We start from the raw sequence: 11264 nt of genomic DNA, 5'->3' as shown, positions 1-11264 counted from the left end.
GTACAAAGAAGACTCTGTGGTATTGCAGATTTTCTGAATTATGGAGGAAAACTTCTGATGGTTAAATCAGTCCTTGCTTCTCTTCCTATTTTCTTTATGTGTTGCCTGGATGTCCCAGTAACAATTAAGGAGCAAGTCCAAAAGTACATGAGACATTGTTTATGGAGAAAAAAGAATAATGATGTCCAAGCAGGAGGTTCTGCACTGGTTGCTTGGAAAAAGATTTGTAGACCAAAACAGCAAGGGGGGCTTGGAGTTCTGAACCTTGACCTACAAAATAAAACTTTGCTCCTTAAGAATGTCCATAAGCTGTTCAACAGAGATGATACTCCATGGGTGAACTTAATTTGGAATTCATATTATGCATCTGGAGCAGTTCCTGGGCAAAGATTGGTGGGCTCCTTTTGGTGGAGAGCTCACTTAAAACTTTTGGACAGCTATAAAGCTCTGGCTAGATGTAACATTGGTGATGGAAAGAGTGTCCTTTTCTGGGGGGATTTATGGAATGATCAGTGTCTGCAACAGAAATTTCCACACCTTATCACTTTTGCAAAAAAAACAAATATTTCGGTAAATGAGGCTGTACTCACTGAATACAGTGAAGATCTCTTTAATCTTCCCCTATCTCAAGAAGCTTTTGAGGAATTTAATGAGTTGGAGATCATTTGTCAAGATGTTATGGAAAAAGTGCTCTCAGGAGAAAAAGATACCTGGTCATACATTTGGGGAAATTCTGTTTTTTCATCTCAAAAAGCATATAAAACTCTAATTGGTGTTCAACCATCAGTTCCTCTTTTCTCTTGGATATGGAAATCTTCCTGTCAAGCAAAGCACAAGTTTTTCTTTTGGTTGTTGCTCAATGACAGACTCAATACCAGAAATCTACTTGGAAGGAAGAAAATGGTTTTGCAATCTTATAATTGTGCTACCTTGGAATGTAACAGAGAGGAAACCCTACAACACCTCTTTTTGACTTGCCCCTTTGCAGAAGAATGTTGGAACTTTATATGCCCCAGTCGACAAAGAAACCTCTCTGTAAATGAAGCGTTCCTGGATTTGAAAGTTGCCTTAAATCTTCCATTCTCGATGGAAATTATTATTCTGGCTTCCTGGGCTCTCTGGATGACAAGAAACAACAAAATCTTCCGAGGACAGAATGCTAGTTTTCAAGGTTGGAAAACTATTTACATGGAAGAACTAAAGACTCTTGCTCATAGAATGAAAAAGAAACACAAAGCTTGTTATTCTTCTTGGCTAGACTCTGTGCTATAGTTTAGTTCCTTAGTTCTTTTTGTTCTTTTCTTTCTCTTTCTTCTTCTTCTTTGTATATATGCTTGTACAGTTTGTTCTCTCTTATATATAATAAAAAATTGCAGTGGGAGCCTTTCCCACTGTTTTACTTCAAAAAAAAAAAAAAAAAAAAAAAAAAATTTCTTCTCTTGCATCTAACATGGAAATTCAGTAAAATGATTAACAAGTAATGTTTCTGGATACGCTAGTGTCTCGCTAAGTTTTATACTTGCACTTCTATCAATTGGAGAATAATCCTGGAAGTAACTTGACTGGTAAGAATTTTATTTGTCCATGTATCTTGCTGCCTTGCATCAGGCATAGCAACCTCTAAAGCCGGTCTCAGGCATAGCAATTTTTTACTGGCTTTATAGGATACTTACTGTGGCAAGTGGCATTGCAGTATACAGCTGCTTGTGTACTAGTTTACTTGTTTTGCCTGCTGCTCTGCAGGTTGATATGAACTAGTAACTGCTAGTCGCTTTTGTTTGTATATAATTACTAGGTGACACCCCGCACGTTGCTGCGGAAGATGTAGAACATTAAGTTTAAATATATGTTCATATTCATAGGAAAAATGAAAGGAAAGTAGTTTCATAAAGAAAATGCCCATGTGTTGATGTTGTAGAAGGAAGCACCCAACTCATCTTGCAAAGATTTCAGGATGATTCTATCCAGCTAAAAGATGCAGTCTCATTGTTCAGTTTGTTACATCATAGCAAAAATACTCATGTACATACCGTTTCCATTCTATGAATCTTAGCTCATGTTTCTTGCACACATGGGTCAGGTGGATAGTGATAGATATACATAAAGATGACATCTTTCTTGCCATCATCGATACATAATATTTTGAACTATAATTTACAACAGGATGAAACAACTACTCTGGATCCAATGACCGATGGAGTGTGATTCCTCTATGCCTGTACATGAAATATATATAACACATCTTAACAATGACCAAAGTATGAGCTAATTAGATTTAATTCATACTAAATTACTCACAAACATCATGGAATTGACGGGGTGTTTCTTCAGTTTCACAGGTGGCGTCAGCAGACGGCGTTGACTCCGGTGACCGGCCGCTGCAATATATGCCTGCGTTGGGCGTGGTCGGTGGCTGGTATGCGATACTAGCCATGACTGGTCACGGTTGTTCCATGTAACAGTATTCTTGGTATATATTCTTGTATTGAGGATTCTTGTATATTCTTGTGTGTATTCAAACAATTGAAAATGTGTGTAATGGGTACACCTAGTTTTTGTGTATATTCTTGTATATATTGTGTATATTCTGCATATTCTGTGTAATTCGAGCTTTTTTTTTTTGCTCCTGCTTAATGTTACCCCCGGCGGATTGGAAAGCGCCGGTGGTAAGTGTTACCCCCGGCGGATTGGATGGGGGCGCCGGTGGTAAGCTCGATTACCGCTGGCGGTTTCGAAAGCGCCGGCGGTAGGCCATTACCACCGGCGAGGTGATCGCCGGCGAATACGAAAATGCCGGCGGTAAGCCTTTTCAATGTGCCGGCGGTAAGCCTTTTCCTAGTAGTGCTTGCTTGAAGCAGTACTTCTGATTTTGAATGGGGGCACAGGAGCTAGTAAACACACACGATAAATTTCATTCCATGCAACAGGTACAGCTACACGAAATGAAATCACACGACACGACACGTTAAGGACTCACAGACGACCCAAGGATCAGCCACTAGTTACAGGGGAAACAATGAGATCAAGACCGATGCAACGACCGATCTGTTCCAACTATTTCCCCGTGCACACACCGGCTTAACCATCAGGTTTTTGCACAACCACACATAGTAGCAGATAGACACACACTGGTAGAAACTTTTATTGACACAACTACGCACCACTGGAGTGCGTAAGTTGGGTACTAGTACGTGTAGACGGCCGTGGCGCGAGAGGCCCATCAGCAGGGCTTCTTCAGTGGCCGCAGGTGCAGTTGGTGCAGCTGCAGCTGGTGCCGCACTTGCACTTGCCGTCGTTCTCCGCGACCTCCTGAACCTCGAAGTGGCTGCATGGGAAGGTAATCGATCGTATTTAGGATGATGAACAAACATCCGTAAAATATAATCTATATGTGGTACTACTTGAAAGGAAACTGAATTCAGTTAGACAAAAATGATGGAAGTTCGATAAAGATTCGGGGCAAGACTACTTGGCTGTTCGCTGGCTAGATCTGGGCTTTATGATACACATGGTTGAACACAAGCTGGGCTGCAATCAGGTGCTGTTGGTGTGTTCATGTTCCGTTCTGGAGGGTATACCAACAACATCTTGGATGAATTTACACCAAGCAGAATAGCAGATCTTTCAGCTCCAGTTAATATGGTGAATATGAGAGAAAGCTAGCTAGCTTGCGTGTCTGGTTAATTTTGTGTGCTGATGCTTTTAGTGGATCGAGAGAGTGAAGAGTTAGCAGTACCTCTTCTCGGTGTCGACCATGACGATGCCGTAGCTGTTTCCCTTCTTGCTGCACGCACGACAAAACAACAGCGTCACTGCGTCAGGTACCCAGATTGCCGGCACAAAAAAGTGCCGGTAAAGACACCAAAAGTGCCGGCAAAGATTTTTCAAGGCACAAAAAAAAGTGCTGCGTTTATTCCAGTCGAGGTAGGTCTTTGCCGGCATTTTTAAAAAAGTGCCGCTAATTGTATATTAAGGCACTTCCAAAAATGCCGCTAGTTAGTATTGCCGGCACTTTTGAAAGATGCCATGGAATCTTTTTGATGGCACTTTCCGAAAATGTCATAGAATCTTTTTGCCGGCACTTTTCGAAAAATGTCACGAAATCTTTTTCCTGGCATTTTTAAAAATGCCAATGAATCTTTTTGGTGGCACTTTTCAAGATGCCATAAAAAAATTGACTACACTTTTCAATGATGCCTTATATTACATTTGAAGGCTGTTTTCAACAATGCCTTTGATTATGTTTACATGCACTATTCAAAACAAAGCAATAATCATAGTGCTTGCACAAATATATGCAGTTATCATATTGCCTGGTATTTTAATCAAACACAGTAACCTGATCATGCATTAAAATTGTAGCCAGACATCTAAATTATAGGATATGGAACCAACATTTGCAAGTAGCGTCTAAATTACAAAATCATTACATGATCTTTAACCAGCAGCTCGTCCCCAACCTCGCCGGCAAGGTCTCCTCTCCCAGCAGAGCATCTCGCCGTGATCTCCGGCAAGCACCACCACGGCAACCTCTGGTCTCTCCAACGGCATTCTTCGACCTCAACTGCATTCCCTCCTCACTAGAGATGTGCGATCTAATCCCAGTCCAATGAAAAATAATTCAACGCCCAATACGGGTTCCCTTGGCTTGCCTCCTCCGTGGTCTTGCATCCGCATCAGAACTCATTCTGGCATTTTTAATCACTACAATTCAGTTTACAGTTTCTACGCAAGCAGACAACACAACATCCCATGGAATAAGTCCAAGGTATAAGAACTTTAGGCCACTTCCAAAATTATGAATAAACCAAAGTTGCAATATTGTGTATAGTAACACATAGGAAAACTCCACATTTTTAGCCAAACACAAATACAACTCAGTCTGCTGGTATCACACTAAATCGCGACCAAGAGTAAATTGAGGTCCCAGCGGGAGTAAACAATACCACATGTAGAGCCCGTACACCTTTTTAGCATGAACTTCTCACTGGCTATATTGAATTCAACATCTGCCACCTATATAAAAGAAACACAAAGGAAATCCAGGGCCACGAGGACAGATTTTGATAGCAAAATCCACAGAAAAAGATGTGCGAGAACTGGATAAGAGCAGGTTTATAACACCTGACCTATGAACCCAACATAAACAACACAAGTCGGTATCGATAATTTATAATCAAGGCGTGGACTAAAATTGCTTTTGGAAATTCTGCAACTTGCTGTCATATTTATAGGTAGGTATACAAACATACTAAGCTACTAACTGAAGAAACTGCTATAAATAAAAATAAGAGCTTGACAATAGCCATCTAGGTAATAACAATGGAAGCCCTCACCAAAGAAAAATAAGCCAATCGAACCTGACAGTTGTTATGGTAATATCGTAGAAGTGCTTAGACTAAGATCCTGAAAACTGACTTGTTCATCACAATAATGGATACATAACTGAAAATAGTTTAACCATATAACTGAGAATAGTTTACCTTGATAGCAAATGTTGGACATCTGCTGCTTGCTTAGAAAAAATGCCCTTGTTGCCTCCCTTTTTAGTAGTGATACCGAATCCGATATAGCCGGAGATATGGTATTCTCTTGATTGAGAGGAAAGAATGAGACAGAGATAATAGTGTTCCTCATACAGATCATTAGTCAACCGGTAGAAAGCCAGAGCACATACGCTTCTTTTGTTGCAACTGGATGCAAAGTAGATAATGAGAGACTGTCCACGTAACACATTCTGAGAACAATGCGACAATTCCAGGTGAGCATACAATTGTTCTTTGCACTACCTCCACAATTACTAATAAAAATTTATCAGCACAAGACAATTTATAAAGTTGTTGAGCTCATAAACATGTTAAATGAGGAACCTTGATAGTTCACTTAGATTTGTACTTAAAAATGAAGCAGCCCCTAATGTACATCATCATGACATATCAGTCATATTGAGCAAAATATATCAGCAGAACACATTTTCTGAGCCATGGTTCAATCAGACTTTTTTGCGGACCTGCAACATACCATCCAGTTTTAGGATTTAAGCAAGGTATACAATTAGATATATTTTCAAACATCTAGATATATTTAGTCATCTAGATATATTTGCAATACTCCCAAAATGATATATTTAGTCCTAGGTTGAAGTAAAATTTAATCTCTGGAACAGATGTAGCAGGGGAAGTGCGAGCATCATGAACAAGAAAGCACCAATAAATCTATGATGGCCTGGACCATGTATTTTACCACCACGTCCAATACATATATTGGATGTGAGAGACGGATGGTAAGTGGTAACAACCCAGGCATGTGCTGTCATGTTGTGAGTATTTGACGTGAAACCACAACACAATACTCACTGAAAGGAAGGAAACAACAGCAACAGGCACGCACGACAACAGTTAAGGCTACAATCAAAGACCAGAAAGTGCCAAGTGGACACGGCTGAGACTGCAGTCTACAAACAGATAATGAAAATGAAGGAAAATAGTACTCCCTCCGGTTCATATTAATTTACTCTAATATGGATGTATCTAGACACATTTTAGTTCTAGATACATCCATATTGAAGTCAATTAATATGAAACGGAGGAAGTACTTAAATAAGAATATAAAACCAAAAAATTACATTATAAAGGCAACCATATGGGAGCCATGCACCAAACAAATAACCTGATGTCTTGTGAGCTAGCTTGTAAAAATCAAAGAGAAGTGGGAGTTCAGAACCCGCTTCTTGGGAATCAGACACTTTTGCTAAAATATATTCACAGATTCTATGATATCATCGATACTCGTGGGCCAACATCATGGTGTAACTAAGATCAGTAGGCAGTCCCCCATGCACTCCGTCCACCCAAGGTCAAGTGACATTTACATGGGGATTACTTTTCAGACAATCAAGAGAAAAGGATCACGAATAATCTGACGAAATGGTCATGACGCAAACATGTCCATATTCATGACAAAAAAAGGTATGTTGGGAATTCAGTTTTTCACAAGAAACAATAGATCTCTAGGGCCCCAATTTTGCTTTTTATATAGAAGATATCCTGCCTAAACTGCATTCTCTTTCCATTCTGGTGGATCCTATGATATTATATAAATGCATAAGTATGAAATTAGTGCGCATTATCCTCGTATTCTGTGTGGAGAAAGAATTCCTGTAGATTTTTTAATTATACAATTTCCAATAGTTGTGCAATGCAACTTACTTATAATTTGTCAGGTTCTATCAAGTTCTGCATTGATAAACTTCTCATGCTTTAGAATTCTTCCTTCCAAGACACACCAGAGTTGTAAAGCAATATTGCTGACCCCAATTCAGCTCTTGTTGATTTTGAAACTATTTCCTTAAGACAGGAAAAAAGCAATATAAGTTACATACTGAAGTTGCAAAGCAATCATTCTAATTCCGCACTGGTTGATCGTGCAGCAATTTCCATTAGACAGGAAAAAAACAAAATTTTATACAGAAAACATAGCGTTGTAAAATTTAAACAGAGAAAATGTTCAGGTGCTAACACTTGCACACTGAAGCTTCCGGCATTCAGGTACAAACTCTAGGCAAACTAAAGCTATCGACGTCGATCTCTAGCAACAAGCATACTGCTATAGTTAACCACATTCTACTATATGATGCAGAACTGAAGAAACTTCAGAAACCCTAAAATAAAACAAGGAAAAACCATAAGATATTTGACAAAAAAACCATAAGGTTAAGTAAGATTCTATAATGCCAAAAGGCATTTACTAGAGAAGTGGAACTCTGGTATCAAGTATTCAAGGACTAACCTTCCCTCCGGCCCATCTTAGACAGAAGCGTGTGCCAATATTGTCAGCCTGAATCTTAGCCTTCTCGCAGCTTCTTTGGTAGCCTTTTGTGCTGCAGGATCAGTACAACGTGCCATGAACTTCTCAAGTTCTTCCTGAGGAACGAAGTCACCCATGTGGTGTCCCCTCTAGGAGGACCTAGAAACACAGAAAAGATTGTACTACAATAAACATCGAAGTCTCTACAGCCTACCAATAGAGCACTGGATAATAATAAATGTAAAACGGTACTCTGAACAAGGCAAGAAGGTGGTGACATTTCCAACCCTTTCAATCAACACCCTTTCCGGCAATATCGATACAGTTAATCTACAAGTGGCAGCCATAAGAAAAACCAAAACCCAGCATGTACAGGAGCACTGTCAATATTAAAGAAAGCAGGTTACTTGAAGCCAGTAACAAAAAATATTGACACAGTGAAATTGTGTACAGAATCCCAGCATGTCTATTTGTATATTTCCTATGGTTGCAGCATTGTCTATGCATTTTAAACTTTGCAGTACAGGAAATCAAGAATTATTAAGTGATAGAGTTGCGCAAACTGCTCTTTTTTAAATGTTCCCATGCCAATTATAGATCAGCAACAGTTGCATTTAAATAATCACCATGAGCATGAAAATTGATCAAACATAAGTTGAAAGTAGCAAGAGAAAATTCAGACTCCCAATAAAACATAAGTTACATATAAATAATCATGATGAGCATGTAAGTTGACTGTAAGTGTATTGGAGAAACAAAATTCAGTTATATGAGGGATTTTGAAGAAATAAGAACCTGTACAGATATGCCATGCCTTGATTGTCAGTGTACCTACCCATAGTACTCCATGTGCCCGATTGCACTCAGAAGTATGAACAAGACAATGTCTCATCGACCGCTGCTGATGAACCCACGTTGCTTCCCTTTCACTTGGAAGAATGCTAGCAAAGGAGACAACGAAACTACTATTACCCTGTTGAGCGGAGTGGCAGATAGTTATACTGCTGCCTTCGAAGTCACTACACAATACTTCAATGTGATGCTCAAGCAATGAAGAATACACAAGCAATGAAAATGTATCTTACTCTGCAATGCTGATCAAAGCCATCAGCACGCTCTGCAATGCTTACTGTTCTTCAAAACCTACATATTGCATATACAGTTTGTAACAACTAGAGATTGTGCCTCATATCAACTAATAATGAATCATGTTCATGGTAACTATAAATTCGATAACAAGATCACACCATTTGAACATAAATACATATCAATGGTGGGTATGGGCATTTTAACGAACAAATCAATGGTGGGTGTAGGCATTTTAACGAATACATCGTGGGCAACAATTATCCCCAAATCAGAGTTGAATGGATCAACTAATGAACTGCACGATAGGGGCTAGATTTGAAGACTAATCCATGTATGCAACTGAACATCAAATCCCAAACACATTAGTGGACTCACCAGATGATGCGTGCCCCTCATCGTCGATGGGAATGGACGATGCTCGTGGCTGCGGCCTGGTGCCGTCTCCATGCTTGCAGAAAGCAAAGCAACAAAAAAAGTAGAATCAGCCAAAGAAATTTACACAGACCTCGACTTGATGTAGTATTTGCAAATTGCTGCACATTGGACATGGCATTGACTTTATATGCAAGGAAACGCAGTAATCTAGCAGCAAGAGCGTGTGTGTTTTTTTTGGGATTAGAGACGAAGTGTAGAACTATCCAACTGGACAAGCTGGTTAAAGTTTTTTTTAGTTGAGAAATTAAAGCATGTATCGTCATCGAAACTAAACCTGCACTCTCTTCTACTGTGTACGAATGTTCAGTGCTTGGAGCAGGACAGAGTGGCAGTTTCAGGAATAACCGAAGTACAATACAGTAAAAACCTTTTTTTTTGAAGAATCGAGGTTCAACTCACATCGAACCATGTGGTAATCTGGGCACCACAGACCACAATATCCTCTAGAAAAACATTGCATCGAACATTCGGCTAAGAAGTAGAGTACGACACTGCTAATTTCACCAACAGAAGCAGTAGGAAAAGATATAGCTGCGCAGCAAATCGCGCAGTAACCACGCCGGGGACTCAGTTAATTTCACCAATAGTAGCAGTAGAAGCAGTAAGCAAAGCAGGAGTTAATTTCAGCAAATCGCGCAGTAACCACGCCGGGGACTGCCGTGATTTACGACCTCCCACGCGCGCGATTCTCGCGACCAGTCCGCCAAAAATTACTACTAGTACTACCGCTAGAAACGTCCCGGCGATGACCTGCAGCTCGCCGCAGCGCAAACCCATCCAAACCCCAACCAAAACGAGGCCAGGAAATCTCAAAGCCACAGCATAGCAGGGGGAGTGAAACCATCAGGCAACGGGAGGAGCTAGCGCCCCGATGGAGGTAGCGAGGGATCTGCGCTTACCAGCCTCCTCCGCCTTCCGCGACGCGAGGCGGCCGTCCCGGAACGAGACCCTCCGCGGCTCCGCCATGCCCTCCGCTCCCGGCGCGGGTCGCCGCCGCGTGCGTGGGGTCTGGAAGCTTCGATTTCGTCGATGGGAGCGGCGGCGCGGTACCGCGGCGGCGACCGTGCCGAACCCCACACCTAGGGTTAGCCGCCACGCCGCACTCGGGGGCAGAAAGGCGGGGCGCTGGTAGGTATCCGGTGGAGGGGCCTACGAAGAAGCTTGCTCAGTGCGTGGAGGCGGAGGATGCGGCGGCGTTGGACGGCACGACGGCGAGAGACGGCGGGTATCGGGGACCGAGGAACCAAGGTCGCGACAGAGAGGTAGGTGCGGGAGAGGAGTTGATTTGGGTCGGGAAAGTCTGTTCGAATTTTGCACTTAGGCCCTTCAGAAAATATTTGGGGAGGGGAAAATGCCGGCATTTTTACTAAATGCCAGTATACATCAACATTAACGGCACTTCCTAACATATGCCAGTAATTAGATGATAATTTGAGGCACTCATCAAAAAAGTGCCTCTAATCACTAGCATCAGCGGCATATTTTAAAGTGCCGGCAAGAAATGTGCCGGCAATACCGGCACGTGAGGTAGTGCGTGTTCAGGGACAGAGTAGAGCAGATACAAAGACAGAAGATACAGATATTAACTTGAAGGCAGAAGAGACGGATCAGACGGATCATGGATGGATTAACACGATCGGTAGACATAGGAAGCTCGATCGATATGGCTAGCCAGGTACTTACGGGCAGTCGTTCTTGTTAGAGCAGTCGCAGTTGCCGCAGGTGTTCGACATGGTGGATTGACTTGTGAGTGGAGAGAGTACTAGGCAAATGGATCTGTGGTTTCTTGGTTATGCTCTTGCTTGGTGAGGAGAAATGGCCGCTGCTTGCGGTGGTATATATAGCCGCCTGGCGGGAGAGGGTTCGTGAGAGCCGGCCGGGGAATCCGCCGGTCCGGCCCGGGCTGGGGACGGGAGGAACGATAGGTAGCGCCA

General features: G+C 41.7%; 1 long non-coding RNA gene across 11 annotated transcripts; it reads right to left on the bottom strand.

The window, feature by feature from the left end:
* Positions 1–4179: 4179 nt before the first annotated feature.
* Positions 4180–10317, bottom strand: LOC124663390. 11 transcript variants are annotated; one of them, XR_006990396.1, is made up of 5 exons: positions 10230–10277; positions 9271–9343; positions 8892–8949; positions 8642–8779; positions 4180–7965 (listed from the first exon to the last, which is right to left on the bottom strand). It is a non-coding gene; the product is annotated as an uncharacterized LOC124663390 (long non-coding RNA). The 11 variants fall into 11 exon arrangements; XR_006990397.1 differs by having other exon boundaries at positions 8602–8779; positions 10230–10275; XR_006990398.1 differs by having other exon boundaries at positions 4180–5016; positions 5361–8779; positions 10230–10266.
* Between the last annotated feature and the right edge of the window lie 947 nt (positions 10318–11264).

The sequence above is a fragment of the Lolium rigidum genome, chromosome 6 (genome assembly GCF_022539505.1).
Source record: "Lolium rigidum isolate FL_2022 chromosome 6, APGP_CSIRO_Lrig_0.1, whole genome shotgun sequence".
NCBI classification, from domain to species: Eukaryota; Viridiplantae; Streptophyta; class Magnoliopsida; order Poales; family Poaceae; genus Lolium; species Lolium rigidum.
The sequence above is the reverse complement of the archived record's forward strand: the minus strand, read 5'-3'. Positions and strand labels throughout refer to the sequence as shown.